Below are 10648 nucleotides of genomic sequence, written 5' to 3'. Positions count from 1 at the left end.
CTAGTATTCCAGCTAGGAAAGGTATTGGAGCTAGTAAGGTCTGATACAGTATGGGGGACTATTATTAACACAAAATATTATTCTAAAACTTCCTATATCAATTGCTGATTTGTGACTGCATGACTTGTTACTATATAAGCTACCTGGCTTATCTTTGTTGTTCCACAGAAGCACAAAAGAAAGTTTAAAATGCTAGGCATGGCATTTTCCCTCTTTCACACATACATACATATTTTAAAGTATATGTTAATAAACGGGCATTTTAACATGAAAATCAGCTTACCATCTTTCATATCAAGCTGTAAGGAATAACCTTTTCTTCCCCTTAAGAAGCTGTGAGTCCTCCAGTCTAATCTCGACCTTGGGGTATTCTCTGTAGGTCCAGTTTGTAGTATTTCCACTCCCCTCCCCCGCCTCAGGAGTTACAAGTCAAGATTGAGGTCTTTGGGATTTCAACAGATGCACGCAAGACATAGCTCATAACACCACACGGAGAACGGGGAGGCCTCAGATAGACCTCAGGCTGGGGTCAGTGCAGTTCAGATGCAAGAGGGAAGAAATTATTTCTTTACTTTGAGAAAGGAGATTTTGCTTCAGAAGATATCAAAATGGAGAAAGGATTCTCTAATACCATCCAGGTTCCTAGCAGCCCATCTGTGGGTGTCATGACCGTTATTTATCTAGGACAAGTAGTAAGTTCTCCGCTGATCACCATTAAGCTTGGATATGATAAATTGTAGATCAAGTGCTAACCTACCACTGTACTGTGGTGTATTGTCTACATCCAGTGTGTTTCTGGGGTATATTATGGTCAGGAAACTTGGAATACCAGTCAGTCTCAATTCTGAAGAGCCCATGTATCTGGTGTTCTGCACCACGATGGTGGGGACCAATGCCCAGCTGTGCTCTCCTCTCCATTTTCTCCTTCAGTTGTTTCTAAGGTCTGGAGAAGTCAAGCTACCTATACAGTAATGACTCTCTCTTCTTCCCTGAAGCCCAAGGGCAACAGTTAAAAGCCAGCAAAAGAAAGGAACAAAACTGAAATCATGGATTATGTGGAGGAGCAGTTTTGACAGTGAGGAGATAATGTGTTTAGTCCAAGGTGTCTTAGTTCAAAGCTGCTCACCTGAGTTTCACCAAGAACTTAGAACATGCACCGATCTCGACTGGATGCTCCCTTCACGTTACTTCTACAGTCAGGAACGTTCCCATCTCCTACCAAGTCTTCAGAGATGCTGCTCACCATGCTCACCTGCAGAGAAAATGACAACTTTTCCCCACTGAAAGCTGTCTATGAAAACAAATGCTTCTGTATATCGTGAGTGCTGATGAACAAGATACAAAGCCTTACCTATACTTGATCCTCTTTTAACTCAGTAGGCAAGGCCATCCTGACAAACTAAAATTTCATAAGTCTATTCTGCCGTACCATATTCCTTTTTCAGCATTCTCCTACCTTATAATCTGATACAGGCTTTTGCATTTGACAGCCTTAGAATAAAATTCCTTTTGTTCATTAAGAAAGTGTATTTTCTTGTATTAAGACATGTAAGCTCTAGCCTGGACTTGAGGAAACAGAACATCTTCAGACAAAGTTCAGCAACCTCCATACTGGCTCTTAACTCTTTCTTATCTCTTGAGGTCCCGGTTGTATGTTTCCAAGCACATACTGTTCATTTTAAGTACCTTCATTTCTGAGCACGTGAAGACCACCTCCAGTACAGACTACACCTGTTTGGGCTACCTGCACCACCAGGTCTTTAAAGTCCTGGCCTGGTCCCAAGAAACAATCAGCCACTTGTGTCTCAGAATGCTGGGCTTCTATTGCGCGCTTTTCCAGAAAGAATGCAACTCCGCACAAGAACCTGGTGTACTTGCGAGCTCTTTGGGCCCATCCTGAATTTGAAATCCGCAAAGGGGCCGCTGAGTTGGCATCGATTCACCCCAGCTTTACAAATAGAACACCTGTTCTCACTTTGTCCCCTGCATTAAGGGACAGTCAAATCAAGAATTTACATGCAAGCTTTGCTATGAACACAGCATTCCCTCAAGCACCACTCAGTTAGGAGGCATCATCGGGCCCTAATAAAAACACAGGGTTTTTTTATTATTATTTTTGCCCACCCTTTAAGGGATTATTAAGGGCAGTGGGTGGCACACGTGTTATACCCGTAAAAAGAGATGGAAGAACTCCTCACCTATACTGAAAAAGGGTCCATCTTTGGAACATGTATATTGGATATTCAAGACTGGCTCTTGCTTCCCTGGGCTGAGAAGTTCATCGCTTCCAAACAGCAGGTTCACAAACAGCAGCTCTAGGGCATCACTCACCCCTCAGAACAGGACATTTGAAATAGCAGCATTAGGCATAGCAACAGGGTTTTTTCACCATTTCTGTATTTTGCTGTGTTCGAAACCTCCTCCCTTACAAGGACACTTCCAGACAATCTTCTCCTGAAATTTCTACCAACATAAAGTGGCCCTGACGATTACAACAGCCAGGACATGATCTTCTTACCTTTTGACATGTAATCCAAGGACCATGTGTCTGCTTTCGACCTGATGTTTGAATCTGGGCAAGATTCATCACCTGACATTCCCTTCACATCGCGCTGTGGCTGCTAGATGGTGCCTGGCTTAGAGTGTGCCTACCTTTCACAGGAAAAGGATAGACTGATTAATAGCAGGAAAGATCCTACAAAGCTGTAACACAGCTAAAAGAAGTTGTTCTACGTTGTGGCTTCCCAGGTTGTTTCCCTGGCTATTTTGCCTTTAACCCTAGACTACAAACTTGCCAGCAGTGGAGTTCAGACACATTGAATGGCCGTCTTGTGCCCACAGGCAGACGATTTCTTTTCCCAACTGTTCCATCGTCTTACATTTTCTCAGGGAGCAAACAAGAATATGCTTTGTTAAGAGTTTTCCCAAGTGGTGAGTGTTTGATTCCATCACTCCTGGGTCAACCTTTTAAATACAAGACAAATATGCTCCTTTGTATTCCTCTGAGGAAGAACTTCCCTGGTTGTCATCACTGCTTTAGAAAAAAACAAAGGTATTTACAGAAGACCCTATAAGTTTTCCTTTTCACAGGGACACTTTTTGCCCCTCAAGATGTCCGAGTCAAGACATGTCTGTTCTTTTTTAAACTGAATATTAAATACAACTTTAGTTTATTTCTGAAACCTGCGATCCCTCTACATCATTTTTAACACATGACTGAGAGGCAGAAGTTCCAAGATTATCACATTCATCTCACTTGCCCCATATCTAAGAATTTGACACCTATCACCTATTTAACCTGCGTGCCCTTAGAAAGTGTTGCATATTCAAGTCCTCTCCTAAACACCTTTCTGAGATGGGGGTGGGGAGGCATTGTGGTGTTGTTTTTTTTTTTTTCCCAATATATGCGTTCTTGCTAGATACAGGAATTTTAAGATAGGCTGAATTTCTGTTTAATAGCGGCGCCTTTCTTCACAGAGTCAAAAAACTACCACGATTCTAACATGCATGCCTTGGTTACTGGGCTCTAACTACACCCAGCCATCTGATCTTAAAACCAGAATGGCTAAGTTAATGTGTCCTTGCATCTTTAAACTGCATACAGAATTTGAACCTGACATATTTTCATCTTTGTGTGTTAAAGCAGGAAAAGGTTGCTTCAAAAGGAGTTAGAAATCTAAGAGATACTTAAAACACATTATGCATGACTGTCTCTTGTTCTTCCAGAGACTACAAAAACCGGAGTGGAGCATCACCTACCTGCAGCTGTACTGAAGTTACTATCCTAGTTGTCCTTTACTAACTCCACAGTAAAACTACAGAAGCGTTTTAGCGTACTTCAGTACCAAATAATCTGCTTTAGCATAGGCCACCATTGAAGGTATGTTGAGCTAACCTTGCTGAGATGTGACCACTACCTGACATACCTCAATGTCGTTTGTACCCATGTGGTGAGTACACCGTAAATGCACCTCAAAGCGCATTACAAACTGGGAGGCTTCACTTTTCGAAAGATTAGTCGGCAAAGCTTTTTCACCATTAATCTGTGTACTCCTCCTTGCTCATTACTCAATGAAATCAGTACTCTAGAAATGTTACACTGAGGGCAATACACTGTGAAGTTTAGATACTGCTATAAAACTCCGTACTTCCTATTAGAAATCTGTTAACCTAAAAAAAGGCCGACTGCCTCCAAGAAGCAACTATTGAGTCTGAGACTTACCGATTAGTTCATGCCATACAAATACCAAGATCGTTTTCTTGGATAGAAACACTATCACCTGAATGGCTCAGAACATCACCAAACCAAACTCTCTGATCAATTTCAGATTAGTATATCATTAAAAAGAAAATGCAAGTGCCATTTATTACACCATTCCCATTGTAAGAGCGCTTCTACGCAAAACCAAGTTGCAAACAAAACACAAGGAAGTTACTTTAAATCCAACGGATTTAAGACCTTCCAGATCCTTCTTAATTTTAACTTCAAGATCGATCTAACTGGAGTTAATCCCATAAGGCGATTTTTTTTTAAAAGAATTTTCTGAGAGGTTGTGTTAGCATTATGCAAACATAGTGGAGCAAGGCAGCAGAGATTACTCAACTACATGAATCCAGCTTCCATTGTACTCACTGCTAAAACTTAAAGCCACCTAAAGCTTGTGGTACCTTCAGCACTTCAAGTGAGAGAAGATATGACGTTCCCCCCCCCCCCTTATATTCAAGCCTAGTCTTCCCTTTGCATGAAACCTGCAGCATATTTCTTCATTTGCAAATTTTGACAGATTTTAACAATGTACATGCTGTGGTTTTCTTCAAAGTAGCTTTTAAGCATCCCACTAATTCAAAAGCAAGTGTAAACTAACCTACACTTCTACAGAAGTATGCAACATGAATATAGGACAGTTTGACTAGACTCGTTTAAGTTACGTATCGGTCACTTCTTGGTCAAAGTACTACTCACATATACACTAGTGATTGTCACTGGAGGTTTGTCTTCTGCTAAAAATAACAATTTAAGCACATACACAAAACTCAAAATTCTGTTGAAAACTGCAGACTAGAAACAGGTTAACTTGTTAGAACAACTGTTCGCACTGGAAGGAAAAAGGTTTCATTGCACTATCCCATGGAAGCCTTTGGCCGCAATCTGAAACAGGAACAGTCCTTTAATAGCCACTTCAGCTTGTCCAGATGCAGGGACTAGATATTTTTATTTGTCATCTCAAATGCTGTAGTATTAAAGACTAAAATCACCTTCCAATTGTGATACATCTGCATTATGAATATTAATTATAATTTATTTTAGACTAGCTCTCACCAGTGTTTTCTAATACAGAGCTTCATTCTTGAGTATGCTGAAATTGCACCTTAAGAAAAGCCCTAATTTACTAATGGGATATCTATAAAATTGCCTTTGTTGAATTCTCAGAGGATGCTTTTTAATCACAAATTAGCTACATTTAGTCATACAGTTTTTAAATAACCACAACTAGTGACAGAATTAGGTGCATTCTTCATTCCACTAAAAGAGGGGAAAGAAAAAAAAAAAATCTGAAAAATGTTACTTTAGATAGCAGAACAATACTGGAAATGCTACACTTGGAACCAGGAACCCAGTACCTGATATATTCAGTTCCTGGCTTTCAATGACTGACTGTGTTCATGGAAAATCCCTTAAACTACAATTGCTAACCCATCAGTTTAAAAATACATACTGAATGATCTATGAAGCATTTCACAGATTTTTAGATCTGAAGTATTTAACATTAGACAGTATCAGATTACACTCAACAGATTTGCACTCAACATTCACTTAGCACTGAAGTGGACACACTAAAATTGAAGAGTTAAAACCCACAACCCCCCTAATAACTGCTGATGAGGAGCCAATTAAACAGTCTACTGAAGTTGGATTTTAGGTACTTGAAGTCATTTAAGTACTAGAATGTCTATTTTTACTTACCATTATCTTCTGTGCAGTCAAATGGCATAGGCTATTCTACCGGCTATGTAGCAGAACTAAGAATGCATTTCGTACCTTCCTTAGCACAAAGAAAATAAGTGGTAAGATTCAATGTCTTTTCTACACATTTGTGACCAAAACAAGTGAAATTGTATTGTCACACGAACTGTGCAAACAGAGATAGTGAACTGCCACCATTAATCAGCCAAATGTATCATTCTCGGACTGGAGAGAATCCAGATTTCTGACGCTGCAAGTTTTACCTAAATGACTGTCAAAAAGTAAGTGTTGGCTTTGGAGTAGACACTAAGTTTCATGAACATTCAGGAATGAAACAACTCTTGGAACTGAAATGTATCTTGTGATTCAAACTTTAAATAGTCAAGCTGTATTTAATTAATTATTGCCTACATACTGTGACTGTGTTTTCTAGACTGTCACAGGTGCTTTTTTCCCCTTTTTTAAAAAAGCTTTTACCATGTACCTGGAAGTCTGACCATCCTAAAGAAACTTTCATGATAGCTTTAAATAATCAATGTAACCCAGTGTTTCCAGATGAACTCAGCTGTGCAACACCCACTGGAGTGCTGGCCATTTAAATGTATGTATGTATGTATGTGGAAAAAACTAGTCACCAGTTGGCAAGAGAGAAAGATCATTACATGAGACACATCACCCCTCTTCTCCAAATTCCAAGTACACTAACAAGCTAGTCCTAGTGGCACTTTTCAAACTATCTACTGTAACAATTACTTCAGATCTAAAATAATACACTCTTTCATCCTGTGGACGTTGTAACACAAGTAAGTATAATTAAACCCTTGCAAAATGTTGACCAGGTGACTATGTGAAAAGTCAGTCTCCCAGAAAAAAAGTTTTAATATCAGAGCTTCTAGGAAGCTTTATGTTTGCACTAGATAGCTGTAAAGTAACAACTAGTAATTTATTCCTTCTCCCCCCACTATCCATATTAAGGATCAAGGAATCTTCAGCTTAACTTCCTCTCCTGTTGCCACATACCATTTTTATCTGACAGAGCAAATGACAAAGTCCAATCTGGTATTTCCTCTGCCCAAGTGATGCAACTAGCGAGCCCCAGCCAAGAGATGTCATGTGCTGGTGCTGGAATTAACTCAGGCAAGACACTCAGCAAAGACAGACTTTTAAGTCCATCACAGCCAGTCATAAAGTTGGGATTCATAAGCTTCAGGCTATGAACACAAACTCAAGCTCCAACTTCACCAATTTCAATTCTCAGACCACTATGTTGTAAAGTTTATTGCCTTACTGCCTACTTCCAAAACTTGCTATTCCATTTTAAACAATTAACATTTCCCACTAAGCTTTCACTAATACGAGTAAGGGAATAACAATCTTAATTTTGTGGAATATATCGATTTGAACACACTCTTTTCAGAAAATGTTACATGTGTTTATGTCCATGTTGCCTTTCAGTTTTATTTCTTTAAAAAAAAAGTCTCCCCTCACTGATGAATGGAAGCATCGAAATAACTGCTAGGCTGAACAGAAAAGTTAAGCCTCTGAAGAATTATGAAAGGCACAAGGGAAAAAAAGTCGTAGCCATTATAATATTTATATCCCGAAATATTAGGTTGGGAATCCTACCTTCAGAGGAGGCTAAGTTTATTTTAGACTATGTCATACCCCTCACCCCAAACAAGAACAGAATTAGTATTCCTTATTTTAGATTTTGAGACAGTATTTAGGTAAGAGTTGTACGATGCAGAAATTCAGAAACTCGTCTTAGTATCTGTAATAACAGCCTTCCTCCAAACACTAAGAACACAAATTTAAGATCTGGTCATAACAAATCTCCTCTTTGAAAAAAAAAAAAAAAGAAAGAAAGAAAGAAAAAAAGGAGAGTACAATCGTATGTCCTATATGAAACCCTTCAAACAAAAACGAATATTAAAACAAGAGTATACTTTAAAAAGCCGTGTATTGGAGTGTTTATAAACCAGAAGTGTTAAGCAGCAGCAGTTTCCGATTTCTTATTAAATTCAACTAGACTTCAAATTTAGGAACACATTACAAACCAATGCGGAACTATGCTAGCTCATACTCAAACCTTTGCAGGTGTTTCAGTAAAGAAAGCCTCCTATGAGAATAAACAGAGGCAGCATATTACATTAAGTCAACACTTGCCTTCAACATGCCAAAAAACCTGTGTGTTATATGTCCATTTGTCACCAAAGCACCCCGTACGAGATGCATTATTGCTGTAGAACATTTCAAGTTTACCAACACCCAAGTGCAACCAAACTGATGTTGTATATATGCACTTGCCCATTCTCACCAGTATTTCCACTTAATAACGGTTTCTCTTTACACAATCAAATTTAAAGCTTTGAAAATAACATTGTTTGATTTTAGTTTTTCTTCCACAATATTAATCACCACATGCAATTTAGTTTTCTGATCATTTTGCTAAAAAACTGCACCAATATCAGAACAGTGCAAATCATATTTAATTTTAAAAGTTATAATGGCTTGAGTTCATAATTAGAGGGAACACTGTCAAGATCTTGATATTTTGCTCACTCACCATTGCTTGCATTCCATTAAAAACAAACATTTTCCTGTCAATTTTACCTTTTTAAAACATTTTTAACAATAGTTCCCCCTTGCTTTTATCAGAGCTGAAATTAAGGATATGATCCACAATTTCAACACATGTAGTGCCTTAATAGCAATGTTTTTCTGCACTTCCGTCAACTGTTATAATTCCATAAATACATTATCCCCCCCTGACGTATTTCCAGGCTAACAACTAGTCACTAGCACTTGTGATCCCACAAGTGTTTTAAGTTTTTCAGCAATGGAGAGATTTCAAAATTAAGAAATCTGAGGACTTCCCCTCTCCTATAGCCCCCAGTGTTTTCATTTTATAGCAAGTTCAAAATTGGTTTCCACATCTTGACAGTGTTCCTTATAAAACCATATGACAGTAAAAGTGCCAGTAGGCATGGCAACCTCTTTGAAGGGAGCATTTAAACTCCTTGGCACTGGGAATGCCAGCACCAAGGATTACATTGAAATTCAAAATTATACTTAAGGCTACAATTAGCAAACCCACTTTCCATAAGCCTAATATTCTATCACTAGATTTGAAAATTCAGAAAGCTAACGCAACTGTATACTTTTATGCTCAAATCTGAGGAAAAAAATTACTTTTCTTTAGCAAGGGCAGTATATGAAACTGTGGTAGTAAATGTCTCTTACGCATTGACTACTCATTTCACCACCATTCACTTACTTAGTCTTAAAAGTTCAAAACTGGCAAGGCACATTTACATATTCCAATGAATACTTGACAATTTTAAATTACACTTCATGTCCCAGCTATCCCAGTAATTGACATACAACATACTAAAATGGTTTATTAAGATAACAAAAAAAAAATCAACGTGAAATATACAGGCTATTGGCAACCACTATTCTAAAAATTATGTAAATACAAGTAAACATACTGAAATGTGTGCGATTCTAAGTTTTTAACCAGAAGATCTCTGTACTAACACACATTTATATTAATGACACATAAAAAAAATAAAAACTTTATTACAAAAATAAGTTACACTCGCCTCCAGCTTACAGTATAAAACAATTTTATTTGCAGGAATGCAAAATGATTGTTTGCCATGAGCATTTTCAACATATGACATGTCTAATTTTGTTAAAATTTGCATTTACTGGGGGAACTGGTGTGTATAAAACCTTAGTTAGGTATAAGCTTCAATTTTCATTGTGGTGCCTATGGGTATGTAGTATAACTGCAGTATCCCTTTGGGCAGGGGGTTAAGGGAAGCTCTTTATGCCAAGTCCGAAGTCAGTCATAATTTTATCTATCTTTTACCTACATGAAGTTGGACTTGGCAAGGTTCTTTTGTTTTTGTCTTTTTTAAGGGTGGTTCAATAGAGGATGCTTCACCACTGAACACTCACTGTCATCAAGGTGCTTTAGAAAATTAAAAACATAGCACAAATGATTGTACTCTACTCTACTCTACAGGTTATCATGATCTGCGTAAGAGAAATGGAAAGCTGATCCACACGTTTTTACAGTGATCAGCAATAAGAAATGCACTAATGAAAACATACCTTTTACCTAAAAAGCTAAACTACAGCCATATACTATCCTATGATTTATGAAAAACTTCAAAATATCCAAATGTCAGGCTTCACTGTACAGTTGTCAGTTTTAGTCTGACCTTTTATAAAGGGACACTGCAGTATTTAGTACAAGTTGCTGATGCACTTTTTTTGAACATCTCATGTCTTACAAAAGTAACATCTTGCTAAACTATTATACATCCAAATAACTACAATATCTGAAGAAGCGAGGCTGCTTTTTCAGCCACAAAATACGACAAAAGCAAGGCCTGTTATGATGGTCATGAGGAAGTCTTACAAAGCCTCTGGAACTAAAGGCAACTAAGAATGTTACATTTGGTATATTATAATCTTACCCTCATATCATATTAAACAAGCCTTGCTTTTATCTACAAAGATTTTCTATGTACAGTACAGACAGGGTATAGTTCAATCCTCTGCTACTGAGGTAGTTAACCAACCCTTTAAAAAAGGTTCTGAAAAGAACCACTATCTGGAATGCCTGACTAACCAGCTCTGATGATTACACCTGAAACTGCTGTATCTGAA

The 10648-nt window shown here is 38.0% G+C and overlaps 1 protein-coding gene across 13 annotated transcripts in view; it reads right to left on the bottom strand.

Moving 5' to 3' along the window:
* Positions 1–1126: 1126 nt before the first annotated feature.
* The window catches only part of SYNCRIP (synaptotagmin binding cytoplasmic RNA interacting protein), a 33832-nt gene continuing 24310 nt past the window's right edge, over positions 1127–10648 (bottom strand). For 5 of the 13 annotated variants that reach the window (XM_087773974.1, XM_087773976.1, XM_087773977.1 and 2 more), the window contains exon 12: positions 7909–10648. This exon is cut by the window's right edge. The gene's annotated coding sequence lies outside the window, so the exon portion shown is untranslated. Of the gene's footprint in view, positions 1253–2512; positions 2653–7908 lie in introns of those variants that run through there. The other 8 variants (XR_015708063.1, XR_015708065.1, XR_015708066.1 and 5 more) reach the window with 3 other exon arrangements.

This window comes from Nipponia nippon, unplaced genomic scaffold (genome assembly GCF_047370975.1).
Source record: "Nipponia nippon isolate SJK-2023a ecotype South Korea unplaced genomic scaffold, ASM4737097v1 scaffold_4, whole genome shotgun sequence".
Lineage (NCBI taxonomy): Eukaryota > Metazoa > Chordata > Aves > Pelecaniformes > Threskiornithidae > Nipponia > Nipponia nippon.
The sequence above is the reverse complement of the archived record's forward strand: the minus strand, read 5'-3'. Positions and strand labels throughout refer to the sequence as shown.